Source organism: Oncorhynchus nerka, linkage group LG12 (assembly GCF_034236695.1).
Source record: "Oncorhynchus nerka isolate Pitt River linkage group LG12, Oner_Uvic_2.0, whole genome shotgun sequence".
Lineage (NCBI taxonomy): Eukaryota > Metazoa > Chordata > Actinopteri > Salmoniformes > Salmonidae > Oncorhynchus > Oncorhynchus nerka.
The window spans coordinates 26880693-26897205 of record NC_088407.1 but is presented as its reverse complement, the minus strand read 5'-3'; the positions used below and the strand labels follow the sequence as shown (position 1 = coordinate 26897205).

The window sequence follows — 16513 nt, the reverse complement described above, 5'->3', positions numbered from 1 at the left end:
CGGACACGATGACTAGGCGGTCTCGTCCTGGTTATCAGGATATGAACTCTAAACTTTATTGGAATGAGAGGCAGGGGGAGGGGCTTGGTGTGTGTAAACCATAAAGAAAGAGGCAAAGCCAGAGATTTCGCTCTCACCAAAATATGTCCAATGCGTTTCAATGGGCTTATTTTGCACCAAAGTTTGCCTCCTGCCTTTGGGACAATGAATCCCATTGTCAGGGTGGAGTCTTTATATATTATATACAGATCTCTGGTGTAAATGGGAAGGTGCACACAGCACAGAGGAGTGAAGGAGACAAGACCAAAAATATAACATGAGAACAAGCGGACTAAACGCTCATAAATACAAATAATGACAGATTCTTGCAATACAGGCTTTTGGAATGAATTTGTTATATTGCCCAGCCCTAAATGTAACAACAACATGTGGAAAAAGTCCAGGGGTGTGAATACTAATATCCTCTTCCTGCAAGTGCTGGGCCATTCATTGTGATTTTAACTCCAACCCTCCGATGTCCACAGATTAACCCATCTTTCCCAGTATATTGATATTTCCCTTTGACTGATCGTGGTTTTTCAGATCCCTTAACAGTACAGTTTGCAGGTCCATCTAAATAGCGATATCATGACATATCAACCATTCCTGGACCGGACTCCAAAAGGGAGCACCGATGGACACGACCATAAAATATGCTCTATTGATTCTGATTCCTAGTGGCAGAGTCTGCAAAAGGCTGACTGTTCAATGCCCCATATATTGACCATTCTTTTTTATAGCAAGTATTGATGTGTCAATTGTTGTTTTACAGTATATATATATATGAGTTCATAGACCCAATGCCAAGGTATTGGGACATCCAAAGACCTGTTCCCAACTAACTTGAATTTTTATACGGCATTGCCTTGTGTCGTTAAGTGAAACGGATTCATTTTTCGATGTATACTAATACTTTTAAGCCATTTATGAGTTTGAATGGGTGGCAGACAGAATCATTATTTAATTTCTTCTAGAAGTAATTGTCTCTTCCAATTTTGTGGCAGAGCCACGATGAGTTGGTTATCATTGTGTATTGAGCATTAGACCTCCATACACTGTTGTTAGTTGCTTGTGGGACATCATTTGACAATCCTTGTTTACAATGTCCTTCATAAATACTATACCCTTCTTGTATATCTTTTTCCAAGAAGATGTATTTTCTCTATCAGTACATCGGAGTTTAGCCATATTATTTGCTGTAATATTAGATCTGCCTTTTTTGGAGGTTGAAATTGACATTGTACCCATGACTTCATTTAAAAAGGAAGGGCGGCAGGTAGTCTAGTGGTGTTGGGCCAGTAACCGAAAGGTTGCTGGATCAAATCCCTGAGCTGACAAGGTAAAAAAAAATGTCGTTCTGCCCCTGAACAAGGCAGTTAACCCACTATTCCCCGGTAGGTCATCATAGTAAATAAGAATTTGTCCTTAAGTGACTTTCCTAGTTAAAGGTTAAATATTATTATTTAAAATAAGAAAATACTTAAACAAAGATCAATCTCCAGACTAGGAACTTTGTCAGAGCTATCACACCCAAATTTCCCCATAGGCCTGAGAATACAGCTATAGAGAGCATCTTGGAGCTGAACAAGCTTCCTAGGGGCACAATTTCAGATGTATATGCAATCATTCATGACTTAGAGAACCCTTCTTTGGTGCCTTTAAAGACTCGATGGGAAAGGGATTTGGGGGAGGAACTTGTGGAAGACACCTGGGAAGCTGTGCTGCACAGGATGCACTCGTCCTCTTTTAGCACTAGACACAGCCTCATTCAATTCAAGGTGGTTCAAGAATATTCTCTGATTTTGATCCTACCTGTGTCAGATGTAAAATGGGCATTAAGGTTGATGTGCTTATTGATTGTGACCTGCGGATGCCTTGTTCATCTTGCCCGGGCAGAGACTGAAGTGTGAGCTTGTTTCTCCCAGTTATTTTTATTTTTACATTTTGTTCACGCCTACATAAAATGATTATTATTCATTTATTTTATTTTAAAGCATTGTAAACTTTTTATTTTTGGTCCAGTGGATGGTCGGTCTGTGGCCGTGACCGTCTGTGAGTGGTTGCATTCCTCCACCCCTATCCCTTGACTGTTTACAGCAACAATGCTGAGGTGTTTGCTCTGTCCCTGTACTATAGATTGCCCTCTAACCTTTGTAGCCTTCTGCCTGGTGTGTTTAACTTGTCTAAAGTATGGTATCTTTAAAGCTATTTTTAAAAAATGTATTATTTGTATTTTCACTAGTTGAGTATATTATTTATATTACTTTGTGTTGTCTTGTCTGTCTGTGTGTGTGTAAAACTTAATAAATAGAGTAAAAAAAAACACACAAAAACAAAGATCCATTTTTTATCCACCAAAAATGTAAGATTTTAATCTGCAAAAAAGCAGAGCTCCCTCTTAAACAAAGGATGGGCATCTCTCAGTACCTTGCTAGAAAAATAGTTTGGATTTAGATACAATTTCGGTAAAATGGATGCGTTAAGGTTTAATGCCTTAATATTTAATAGTTTTAACCCTTCAAACTCCTTTTTATTATATTAATATGCTCAATTAACTTTATCTGGTTTGCAATTCCAAGTATAGTGAAATATCATGTTCTCGCATGATTTGAAAAAAGATTATCCCGGAGCCGGTAGAGCTATGAATAAATATGTAAACTGCGAAATAGTGTATATTTATACCCCAGACCATTGGTTTCCAGATATTGTATGTATGAGCAGACGTAATCAAGGTAATCTTCCCATACAAGGATAGGCGTTTCCCTCTCCATGGTTCTCAAGTTTCTATATATTTTTGCAAAGTTTTAATCAAAGTTAATAGTTGCTAGATCACTAAACTTTTCCAGGATATGTACACCGATGTTCTCCATCCGGCTATTCAATCGGTAGACCACATGGCAATTTAAAGTTGATCTTTCAGAGACCTAATCCATAATATAGTACACTTATCATAGTTGGGTTTTAATCCAGAGAAACTGGAGAAATGTATGTGCCCCTTAATGTTATCATTAGATTTGACTTTTAAAGCTAACAGTTCAATGGCCATAATAAATAGAATCACGTGGATGAATAAAGGACAACAATATGACAATGTCCCCAGCCAAGAATGCACGAGTAGTCATCTTGTCCCTAATTTCTTTGCATTTTTGTCCACCAGTTGTAGGTCTTCTATCCCTAAACTCTGATCTTCTTCTTCTCTCTCTGCATCAACAACTATCTGTCCACTCAAAAAGTTTTGTAGAGTACAGGGGTTTCAATTGTTCCTAATTGTTTCTAATCTTGGTAAAGGCACTATGGCTAAATGCTTAATATGCATAACTGTAGTTTTTGTGTGTGCTTAATAGGTACGTGGGCTTAACCTATTTGTTTTGTGGAACACAGACAGACAATAGGATTTGCCTGGGGACAGAGTTGTTAAGTATAAAGCATCCTGTCTGGACAAAATAAAGACCTTATAGTAAGATAATACAGTCTGGTGCCACGGCTTTAGTCCATTGTGGGGTAAACAGAATGCCAGTGTGCTGTTCTATAAAAAAAAAATATGATTAAGTTCTAACAATAAAAGTAATACTTCTTCTAACAATAATGTAAAACGATAATGCGAAGTGACAATAATGTAAAGTTAAAAATAATGTAACAATACTTCAAAGTACTGTAAGTGACAGTGAATGAATAAAATGGGGAAAGACGGTCTTACTTTTCCTGTGGAGATTTTCTACCACCAGTGCAGCAATGTGGACCTAACACATAGCAGCCTGTGGAAAAACAACACAGTATTGGTCAATGCTGGGAAGGTTAGCAAACACTCAACCACCACAGTCAAAACCCATACAATATGTGCATTGTGCATGTGTGCATGCCACACACACACACACACACGTTTTGTTTTTCTATCTTTGTGGGGACTCGTGATTCGCTGGAAAAGGAAACAGGTTTTGAGGAAAGAAATCAGGGTGCCTTGTGAGGATCAGGCGACGAGTGGCTAATCTGCCATTGCCTTCCACCCTGCTAGCTAATGTTCAATCGCTGGAAAAAGAAATGGGACAAACTGAAAGCATGTATATCCTACCAACAGGACATTAAAAACTTGTAATATCTTATGTTTCAGAGTCGTGGCTGAAAGACAACATTATGAACATACAACTGGCGGGTTATACACTATCGGCAGGACAGAACAGCAGCCTCTGGTAATACATGGGGCGGGGGCCTATGTATATTTGTAAACAATAGCCGGTGCATAATATCTTAGGAAGTCCCAAGGTTTTGCTCTGAGGTAGAGTATCTTATGATAAGCCTAATTTCTATCAGTATGTTAAACGTGCAACCAGAGGAAAAACAATTCTAGACCACCTTTACTACACACACATAGAAGCTCTCCCTCGCCCTCCATTTGGCAAATCTGACCAATAACTATATCCTCCTGATTCCAGCTTACAAGCAAAAATTTAAGTAGGAAGCACCAGTGACTCGGTCTATAAAAAAAGTGGTCAGATGAAGCAGATGCTAAACTACTGAACTGTTTTGCCAACACAGACTGGAATATGTTCCGGGATTCTTCCGATGGCATTGAGGAGTACACCACATCAGTCACTGGCTTTATCAATAAGTGCATTGAGGACGTCCCCCCCACAGTGACAGGTAACATTCGCTCTAACCTAAAGGGTAGAGCTGCCGCTTTCAAGGAGTGGGACTCTAACCCAAAAGCTTATAAGAAATCCTGCAAAGTCCTCCGACAAACCATCAAAAAGGCAAAGCATCAATACAGGACTAAGATCGAATTGTACACTGGCTCCGAGGCTCGTCGGGTGTGGCAGGGCTTGCAAACTATTACAGACTACAAAGGGAAGCACAGCTGAGAGCAGCCCAGTGACACGAGCCTACCAGACGAGCTAAATAACTTCTACACTTGCTTCGATGCAAGTAACACTGAAACATGCATGAGAGCATCAGCTGTTCCAGACGACTGTGTGATCACGCTCTCCGCAGCCGATGTGAGTAAGACCTTTAAACAGGTCAACAGTCACAAGGCCGCAGGGCCGGACGGATTACCAGGACATATACCCTGAGCATGCGCTGACCAACTGACAAGTGTCTTCACTGACATTTTCAACTCTCCCTGTCCGAGTCTGTAATACCAACATGTTTCAAGCAGACCACCATAGTCCCTGTGCCCAAGAACACTAAGGTAACCTGCCAAAATGACTACCGACCAGTAGAACTCACGTCTGTAGCCATGAAATGTGATGAGACATAGGGAGGTGGTCAGAGACCTGACCGTGTGGTGCAAGGACAACAACCTCTCCCTCAATGTGATCAAGGCAAAGATGATTGTGAACTACAGTAAAAGGAGGACTGAGCACGCCCCCATTCTCATCGATGGGGCTGTAGTGGAGCAGGTTGAGAGCTTCAAGTTCCTTGGCGTCCACATCACTAATAAACCAACATGGTCCAAGCACACCAAGACAGTCGTGAAGGAGGCACGACAAAACCTATTCCCTCTCAGGAGACTGAAAATATTTGGCATGGGTCCTCAAATCCTCAAAAGGTTTTTACAGCTGCACCATCGAGAGCATCCTGACGGGTTGCATCACTGTCTGGTACGGCAACTGCTCGGCCTCCGACCGCAAGGAACTACATAGCGTAGTGCGTACGGCCCAGTACATCACCGGGGCCAAGCTTCCTGCCATCCAGGACCTCTATACCAGGCGGTGTCAGAGGAAGGCCCTAAACATTGTCAGACTCCAGCCACCCTAGTCATAGACGGTTCCCTCTGCTACCGCACGGCAAGCGGTACCGGAGTGCCAAGTCTAGGTCCAAGAGGATTCTAAACAGCTTCTACCCCCAAGCCATAAGACTCCTGAACAGCTAATCAAATGGCTATCCAGACTATTTGCATTGCCCCCCCTCCCCCTTCTATGCTGCTGCTACTCTCTGTTATTATCTATGCATAGTCACTTTAAAAACTACCTACATGTACATATTATATATATATATATATATATATGGGTGGGGGTGGGGCAATGCACATAGTCTGGGTGGCCATTTGATTAGCTGTTCACAAGTCTTTTGGCTTGGGGGTAGAAGCTGTTTAGAAGGCTCTTGGACCTAGACTTGGCACTCCGGTACCACTTGCCGTGCGGTAGCAGAGAGAACCGTCTATGACTAGTGTGTGTGTGTTCCCTCCAAGACTGACGGTTATTTGGGAGAATTCCTGTTTACTCCAACCCCCTTTCTCCCAGTGTTCCTGACTAATCAGTTTCCCAGGGTTGCCTGTTTCGAACATGACAACATGTAAGAGGAGTTGGCTAGAGCACACACAGACCTGGACCTGGCTACCTTCCCAGGCCATTTGAATACATATCTCTAAAAAGGTCAGTAGCTGGAAGTCTTGGTTACACATATTTACATACGGTATGGTATTAGATTCCTCTATAGCAGGGCTCTCCAACACAGGGCTTTCCTAAAGAACTACCCTCCTGTAGGTTTTCACTCCATCCCCAGTTGTAACTTAAATTATTCTGCTTATCAACCAACTAATTATTAGAATCAGGTGAGTTAGATTAGGGTTGGAGTGAAAACCTACAGGACGGTAGGTCTCCAGGAACAGGGTTGGAGAGCCCTGAACTAGAGAGTGTGTTCAGAACTGTACACATTTCCATAAATATCAAGATTCCTCTTCAGTGCATGCTCAGAACTGAACATATTTACATACATATCAGATTCCTCTACAGCGCAAGTTCAGAACTGTACACATTTCCAGATATAGAAGATTCCTTTATAGCGCAACTTTCACATCTAGGTCACTGGGAAAACATATTGGTTTGTGTCCAAAAAGGCACCCTATTCCCTATATAGTGCACTAACTTTGACCCTGGCCTGACATCTGGGACGCAGGCATTAAAGAAAAGAGACAAAAAAAGAGGTTTGCGTGAGGTCACAATGAAGTTCTAGGACTAAGAACTATAAGTCTGTGTTTACAGTTACTGTTTAGTTGACAGTGTATGAGGAAGCCCAGACCAACTCTATGGCTGTTTCTGAAATGGCATCCTACTCCCTATGAGCTCCGGTCAAAAGTTGTACACTCTATAGGGAATAAGGTACCCACTTGATACACAGCCTGTGTGTTTAAGCAGTGTATTAAGAAGCCCAGACCAATTACATGACCCCAGACAGACAGACAGACAGAGGCAGACATGAAAGAATGCCGCAGCAATGGATAGCTGCTGTTTTACAGGCTCCTGACCTATTTTTTTCATGCTGATCTTAACTTTTTTGGTACATAATGTTTCCACCATCGTATCCTATGACCAAAAATAACTAACTTCGATTTGGATGAAGAGCTTTACTTTAACAAGTCAGAGGCGTAGCACATACTGTACTGCTCACACCGGACCGGACCCATCTCCCTGAGACTCAGAAAATAAAAAAGGCGCCATTAGAGAGGGCGATGTGCGGGCACCCTGATGACACTACGTCGGTGACTGTAAACCGCCTCTACCATCTGTTCTATTGGTAAACGTACAATCACTGGAGAACAAACTGGACGAGCTCCGTTCTAGACCATCCTATAAAGGGACCCTGAAGAACTGTAATATTCAATGAGTCGTGGCTGAACAAGTACAAGGTTTTTCTATGCATTGACAGAACAGCAGCGTCGGATAAGCTCAAGGGGGAGGTGTGTGTGTCTCTTTGTTAACAACAGCTGGTGCGCAATCTCTAATATTCAGGAAGTCTCTAGGTTCTTCTCGCGTGAGTTAGAATACCTCATGATAAGTCGCCATCACAAACCGATGCTGGCAGTAAGACCGCACTCAACGAGCTGCATAGGATCATAAGCAAACAAGAAAATGCTCATCCAAATGCGGCGCTCTTAGTGGCCGGTGATTTTAATGCAGGAAAACTGAAATTCAAATTACCTCATTTCTACTAGCATGTCAACTAAAAAGGTAGAAAAAAAATCTTACTCCAAACACAGAAAAACCATACAAAGCTCTCTCTCGTCCTCCATTTCGCAGATTTGACCATAACTCTATACACCTGATTCCTGCTTGCAAGGAAAAACTCAAACAGAAAGTACCAGTGACGCGCTCACAACGGAAGTGGTCCGATGAAGCAGATGCTACTCTTCAGGACTGTTTCACTAGCAGACTAGAATATGCTCTGGGATTCATCTGATGGCATTGAGTAGTTAACCACATCAGTCACGGGCTTCATTAATAAGTGGATCGACGACGTCATCCCCACAGTGCATTCGGAAAGTATTCAGACCATTTCCCTTTTTCCACATTTTGGTACTTACAGCCTTATTATGAAATTGATGAAATAACAATCTACACACAATACCCGATAATGACAAGGCAAAAACAGGTTTTTAGAATTTTTGCCAATTTATAAAAAAAATGTACATAAATGTACGTATTCAGACCCTTTGCTATGAGACTCGAAAATTAGCTCAGGTGCATCCTGTTTCCATTAGTCATCGTTGAGATATTTCTACAACTCGATTGGAGTCCACCTGTGGTAAATTCAATTGATTGGACATGATTTTGAAAGGCACACACCTGTCTATATATGGTCCCACAGTTGACAGTGCACATCAGAGCATAAACCAAGCCATGAGGATGAAGGAATTGTCCGTAGAGCTCCGAGACAGGATTGTGTCGAGGCACAGATCTGGGGAAGGTTAGAAAAACATTTCTGCAGCAGTTGAAGGTCCTCAAGAACACAGTGGCCTCCATCATTCTTAAATGGAAGAAATGTTTTACCACCAAGACTCTTCCTAGAACTGGCCGTCCGGTAAAACTGAGCAATCAGGTGAGAAGGGCCTTGGTCATGGAGGTGAGCAAGAAGCTGATGGTCACTCTGACAGAGCTCCAGAGTTCCTCTTTGGAGATGGGAGAATCTTTCAGAAGGACAACCATCTCTGCAGCACTCCAATCAGGCATTTATGGTAGAGTGGCCAGATGGAAGCCACTCCTCAGTAAAAGGCACATGACAGCCTGCGTGGAGTTTGCCAAAAGGCACCTAAAGGACTCTGATACGATGAGGAAACAATATGTTCTGGTCTGATGAAACCAAGATTGAACTTATTGGCCTGAATGCCAAGCATCACGTCTGGCACCATGCTGGTTAAGTGTGCCTTGAATTCTAAATAAATCCCTGACAGTATCACCAGAAAAGCACTCCCACACCATTTCACCTCCTCCTCCATGCTTCACAGTGGGAACCACACATGCGGAGATCATCCGTTCACCTACTCTGCGTCTCACAAAGACACAGCGGTTGGAACCAAAAATCTCAAATTTGGACTCATCAGACCAAAGGACAGATTTCCACCGGTCTAATGGCCACTTCTCATGTTTCTTGTCCCAAGCAAGCCTCTTCTTCTTATTGATGTCCTTTAGTAGAGGTTTCTTTGCAGCAATTCGACCATGAAGGCCTGATTCACACAGTCTCCTCTGAACAGTTGATGTTGAGATGTGTCTGCTAATTGAACTCTGTGAAGCATTTACTTGGTCTGCAATCTGAGGTGCAGTTAACTCTAATGAAATGATCCTCTAATGAAATTATAACGCTGGGTCTTCCTTTCCTGTGGCGGTCCTCATGAGAGACAGTTACATCATAGCGCTTGATGGTTTTTGCGACTTGAAATGTTCCAGATTGACTGACCTTCATGCCTTATAGTAATGATGGACTGTCGTTTCTCTTTGCTTATTTGAGCTGTTCATGCCATAATATGGACTTGGTCTTTTACCAAATAAGGCTAACTTCTGTATACCACTCCTACCTTGTCGCAACACAACTGATTGGCTGAAATGCATTAAGAAGGAAATCAATTCTACAAATGAACTTTTAACAAGGCACACAGTTTAACTGAAATGCATTCCATTTGACTACCTCATGAAGCTGGTTGAGAGAATGCCAAGAGTGTGCAAAGCTGTCATCAAGGCAAAGGGTGGTTGCTTTGAAGAATCTCAAATATATTTTTATTTACTGAACACTTTTCTATTTACTACAGGATTCTATATGTGTTATTTCAAAGTTTTGATGTGTTCACTATTTTTCAACAATAGTAAAAAACAAGAAAAAACATTGAATGAGTAGGTGTGTCAAAACTTTTGACTGGTACTGTACATGTTTCTGTACATAATTGACTGTACCTCAGAGAGGTCTCCGTTCTTGATGTGTGCCCGGGCCATGCTATCCAGCCAGGTGCGTCGCAGCTCGGGGTGGAGGCGTAGGAGCGAGCCATGCTGTACTGCAGGTCCAGCAGCATCTCTGGGTCCTTTTCATGCTCCCTCAGTTGGGCCGTGGCCTTCAGCACCATCCGGATACGCTTGGTCAGTCCCTTCACCTCCCCGGGGAACGCTGTCGACTACACTCACACACACGAAGCACAGCACAGCCTGAGGGTTACTGGTAGCCATTCTGTACTAGGGAGTGTGCTAATTTATTCATCCTCAGATAAACATAACTGGAATAGCACCGACAGTTGGTAATTTACAAAACATTAGCAGAACACATTTCCCATCCTTCACAGTGGATCTGCATCTGAGTAATATAGCAGGTATATCTAGTAAGACTTAAGTGTATTCACAGGCAAAGTCAGAAAGCATCCTGGTCATCTGCTCGAGTCAAGACTGTGTTAGCCCAATGAGCTAAAGCCTCGGCATGAGGCTAGCTCTCGGAGCTAACACGCATCTTAACCACCTCAGACATATTTACATTTCAAGCGATTACAGTATGGTGCTCCATGATACTTTTGATACCTTGATACTTTACACGTCTTATGAAAAAAATCTCCCTTTCCAAGCCGCATATCCTACTCAAAGACAACAGTATGGTGAATATCTGACCGGGGAACAAACAACTGTACCACTCATTAAAAGAGCACAGCCAAGGCAGTATATACAGTGCATTCAGAAAGTACTCAGACCCTTTGACTTTTTCCACATTTAGTTTATTTACAGCCTTATACTAAAATGGATTACCCCATAATGACAAAGCGAGAACAAGTTTTTGTCAATGTTCTACAAATGTATAAAAAATAAAAACAGAAATACCTTATTTACATAAGTTTTCAGACCCTTCGCCATGACACTAAAAATTGAGCTCAGGTTCATCCTGTATCCATTGATCATCAGATGTTTCTACAACTTGATTGGAGTCCACCTGTGGTAAATTCAAATGGTTGGACATGATTTGGAAAGCCACACACCTGTCTATATAAGGTCCCACAGTTGACGTGCATGTCAGTGCAAAATCCAAGCCATGAGGTCAAAGGAATTGTCTGTAGAGCACCAAGACAAACTGAGCAATCAGGGGAGAAAGACCTTGGTCAAGCAGGTGACCAGGAACCGATGGTCACTCTGACAGAGCTTCAGAGTTCCACTGTAGAAGGACAACCATCTCTGCAGCACTCAACCAACCAGGCCTTTATGGTAGAGAGGCCAGGTCGAAGCCACTCCTCAGTAAAAGGCACAATACAGCCCGCTTGAAGTTTGTCAAAAGGCACCTAAAGGACTCTCAGACCATGAGAAACAAGATTCTCTGGTCTGATGAAACCAAGATTGAACTCTTTGGCCTGAAAGCCAAGGGTCACGTATGGAGGAAATCTGTCACCATCCCTACGGTGAAGCATGGTGGTGGCAGCATCATGTGGGAATGTTTTCAGAGGCAGGGACTGGGAGACTTGTCAGGATTGAGGGAAAGATGAACAGAGAAAAGTACAGAGAGATCCTTGATGAAAACCTGCTCCAGAGCGCTCAAGACCTCAGACTGGGTCGAAGGACAATGACCCTAAGCACACAGCCAAGACAAGGCAGAAGTGGCTTTGGGACAAGTCTCTGACTGTCATTGAGTAGCCCAGCCAGAGCCCGGACTTGAACCCTTTTGAACATCTCTGGAGAGACCTGAAAATAGCTGTGCAGCGACGCTCACAAGCCAACCTGACAGAGCTTTAGAGGGTCTGCATAGAAGAATGGGAGAAACTCCCCAAATGTAACGTAACAAAATATGGAAAAAGTCAAGGGCTCTGAATACTTTCCGAATGCACTGCATGTCCCTTTGACACTCTTGTTGAACTCATTACAGCAGGACTGTTTCAAATCGAAGTATATTGGTCATGTCTACAGATTTCCAATGTTATCGCAGGTGCAGCAGAATTATTGTGTTTCTAGTGCAGTAATGAGACCTAGCAATACAAATCAATACGCACATAATCCAAAAAGTAAAAAGAAAGAAATGAAGAAATATCAGAGCGAGCAGTCAGAGTCCGGAATATAAATATATAATAATGGTGTCTATAGACATAGATAGTATATGAATAGAAAAGGTGTGTACAGCAGTAGTTATATAGATATAAAGTGGTTAAAACAGTATGTAAACATTATTAAAGTGACCAGTGTTCAACGACTATGTACTGTACATAGGGCAAAGCAGTCTCTAAAGTGCAGAACAGAGTACCAGGTGGTAGTCGGCTAGTAACAGTGACTAAAGTTCAGGGTAGGGTCCTGGGTGGAGCCTGGCTAGTAGTGACTGTTTAACAATCTGATAGAAGCTGTTTGTCAGTCTCTCAGTTCCAGCTTTAATGCACCTGTACTGTCTTGCTCCTTCTAGATGGTAACGGGGTGAACAGGCTGTGGCTCGGGTGGCTGAGGACCTTGATTATCTTTTTGACCTTCCTGTGACATCGGGTGTTGTAGATGTCCTGGAGGGCAGGCACTGTGCCCCCGGTGATGCGTTGGGTTGACCACCTCTGGAGAGCCCTGCGGTTGTGGACGGTGCAATTGCTGTACCAGGCGGTGATACAGCCTGTCAGGTGCTGTATGGTGCATCTGTAGAAGTTTGTGAGGGTGTTAGGGGCCAAGCCAAATTTCTTCAGCCTCCTGAGGTTGAAGAGGTCCTGTTGCACCCTCTTCACCACACTGTCTGAGTTACGGGACCATTTCAGGTCGTCAGTGATGTGCACGTCGTAAAATTTGAAGCTTTAGACCCTCTCCGCTGCGGCTCTGTCAATGTGAATGGGGGGCGTTCTCTGTCTGCTGTCTTCTGTAGTCCACGATCAGCTCCTTTTTGTTGAAGATGAGGGAGAGGTTATTTTCCTGGTACCACTCTGCCAGGGCTCTCACCTCCTCCCTGTAGGCTGTCTCATCATTGTTGGTAATCAAGACTTCCACTGTTGTCGTCAGCAAATTTGATGATTGAGTTGGAGACGTGCATGGCCACGCAGTCATGGGTGAACAGGGAGTACAGAACGGGGCTGAGCATGCGCCCCTGTGGCGGAGGTGTTGTTGCCTACCTTCACCACTTGGGGTCGGCCCGTCAGTACATCCAGGACGCAGTTGTCAAAGTTGTTGACGATGGAGACTCAAGACAGTGTTAGCCTTACAAGATAAAGCCTAGCAATTACGTAACCCTGGGAACTGATTCATAACCGCCTACAGCAAATATGCATTACCTTCATGGCTTTGTCGCTGTTGGCAAAGTTGTTGATGATGGAGAGGGACTCCTGGAAGCGGGAGCTACCGGTCAGCGCCACATCGGAGATCAGCTGGCTCACTGCGATGATGATCTACACCAGCCCACATGAAAAGAGATTACAGTTTACTATAGAATACTACAGTACTTTCTATTGAATTCTGTAGTAAACTGAAGTATACTGTAGAATACTATACTACACACGGTAGTATCCCTCGATCATGTGTAGTATACTGTAGGATATTATAGTAAATACTACAGTATTATTCACAAAAAACAGTAGTAAACACTACAGTAATGTCTGCAAAAACACCACAGTCCACAAAAACTTTAGTATTTACTTTAGTTATAAAAGTGTAAAGTTGCATATACCCTGCCCATTCCCCTCTCACATATCCCAATTTGTGCCACACATTGTGCCAAATATTGTTTTTCCCTACAGGTTATAGAAAAGAGCAGAAGCTCTGAACTATCCATTCAGAACCCAGTCCTACCTACAGGTTATGGAAAATGTTCTCTTTTCTCCACTTGGTTTCCTCAAGGAGAAAGCCTCCACTTCAATGTCAATGATAATCCAACAAAAAACTATAGTAAATACTATAGTAATGTCTGCAAAAAAACAACAGTAAATACTGTAGTGTACTACAATCCGCAAAAACACAACATTAATTACTTTAGTATATAATACAGTTTTTTTTACCACAGTATTTATACTATAGTTAAGTGTAAACGCTACAGTATACTACAGGAAAGTCTGCAGAAACACTACAGTGAATACTATAGTATTTATACCATTGTATACTAAAGTTTCGGAACGATAACAGTATCTCGTTAGTCTCATGGCAAGGAAACAACACACAAAGTGGATATAACTTCTTTAGGAAAACAGCCCTAGTATTGGAAACAAACATCATTATGTCGTCATCTAGAGTCACATGTATTTATTTTACATGCTATAGCACACATTATTTTACATACATCAGGTTTTTAAAGGACCAAAGAGTTTGGTCTGCTTTGAGTTTTCATTTTTGCCATGGAAACAATATTGCGATACTGGTATGGTCATAGCCCTAGTATACTAATATTTTTTTAAATGTGGGAGAAGGCAGAAAGCGAGATGAAGGGGGAACCGATGTTAACACAACACACCCCTGGCCTGGGGTGGTCCAGCGGTCTAAGCTGCTGCTTCTGAATCACATGAAACTATGAAATCGATCAAATCCGACCGACTGCACTTGCACTCTCTATTTGCTCCTTCCTTTCCCACTGTCATGGCCAATAAAAATACAAAAAGGAGAGGGACTGTTCCAACCCTAAATACAATAACCACAAACACACACACAGCGCTCTGGCTGTCCAACTGGATGAGTTATGAGATGGAAATTGGAGCCCATTTTCACCATGGATAATGAAATTAATGAATATGTCCCTTGACGGCTTATGGAAGCATTGAGAATGGTTTCTGACACATAGCCGATTGTTAGAGGAGTTTGGGAAACTAAACAGCTGGTCTGTATTTGAACATTTCACATTCTTTGGTCAGATGATCAGAGCAATGTCAGTGCTGTGACGTTAAATCTGCTTGGACTTCAAATGAGTTTCCAACTGGTTCATAGCCATTCTTAGTGACTGTTCATTGTTTATGCACGTTATATATATATTTGTGTTAGGGGAGTTTGTGCATGCCAAATGGTTGAGACCGCACAGAGAGGACTCATGGGTTGGGTATAGTGTTACTTTGACATAACATGAAGTGCTTTGAAACTTAGTTAGATGTTCATAGGCACACCAGTGATGGACTGCTGATGATGCAATAACAGAATCAGTATTGCATTGTGCAGTTAAATAAACAAATCAGTGACAGCTGGCAGTTCCTTGCCGTTCACGGGGATGTTGTATATATGACCTGTAGGTGAGTGCATAGGAAGGTTATCCTCTTGGTGTGTTAATTTATGTATTCATCTATCCAACCCGCCCACCCACCCATCCATCCATGTTACAATAGCTGACCTGCAGGTGAGTGCGTAGGAAGGTCTTCCTCTTGGTGTAATCATAGTTGTTCCTCATCAGCAGGTAGAGTAGAGCGGAGGCCTCGGCCCGCAGCAGACCCATCTTAGACACACAGCACTTCAGAACCTCATAGCACAGAGCCGCACACAGAGTCACACGGCCCTTAACGGAGTAGCAGGAAATCAAAACTCGATGTGAGAATGCTGTTCATTCACTAGAGCTCAGCGTTCAACACCATTGCCCCTTCCAAGCTTAAGACACTGTGACTGAACACCTCCCTCTGCAACTGACACCAGGTGGTACAGTTTCTACCTCCAACTCCAGTATCCCTGCACATTGTAAATATGGTATTGGAACTGACCCTCTACTGTATATACAGTGCCATCAGAAAGTATTCCCCTTGGCTTTCTCCAAATTGTCATGTGGTACAAAGTGGGATTCAAATGGATTTAAATGTAATTTTTTGACAATGATCTACACAAAATACTCTGAATTTGTCTTCTACTTTTAAATGATAAACATTTGTACAAACAAATACATTTTTAAAAACACCAATATAGTGATTAGATAAGTATTCAACCCCATGAGTCAATACATGTTAGAATCACCTTTGGCAGTGATTACAGCTGTGAGTCTTTATGGGTAAGTTTCTAAGAGCTTTCCCACCCCTGGATTGTGCAACATTTGCTCATTATTATTTTCAAAATTCTTTAAGCTCTGCCAAATTGGTTGTTGATCATTGCTAGACAGCCATTTAAGTCGTGCCATAGATTTTCAAGCAGATTTAAGTTTCAAAAAATGTAACTCGGACACTTCTGGAACTTTCAATGTCTTCTGGGTAAGCGACCAATGTAGATTTGGCCTTGTGTTTGGCCCTGTAGGTTATTGTCCTGCTGAAAGGTAAATTAATCTTCCAGTGTCTGGTGGAAAGCAGACTCAACCAGGTTTTGCTCTAGCATTATGTCTGTGCTTAGCTCCATTCCAT

The 16513-nt window shown here is 42.4% G+C and overlaps 1 pseudogene; it reads right to left on the bottom strand.

The window, feature by feature from the left end:
* LOC115139074 (dedicator of cytokinesis protein 11-like) overlaps positions 1-16513 on the bottom strand; it is a 101411-nt pseudogene that overhangs the window by 23019 nt on the left and 61879 nt on the right.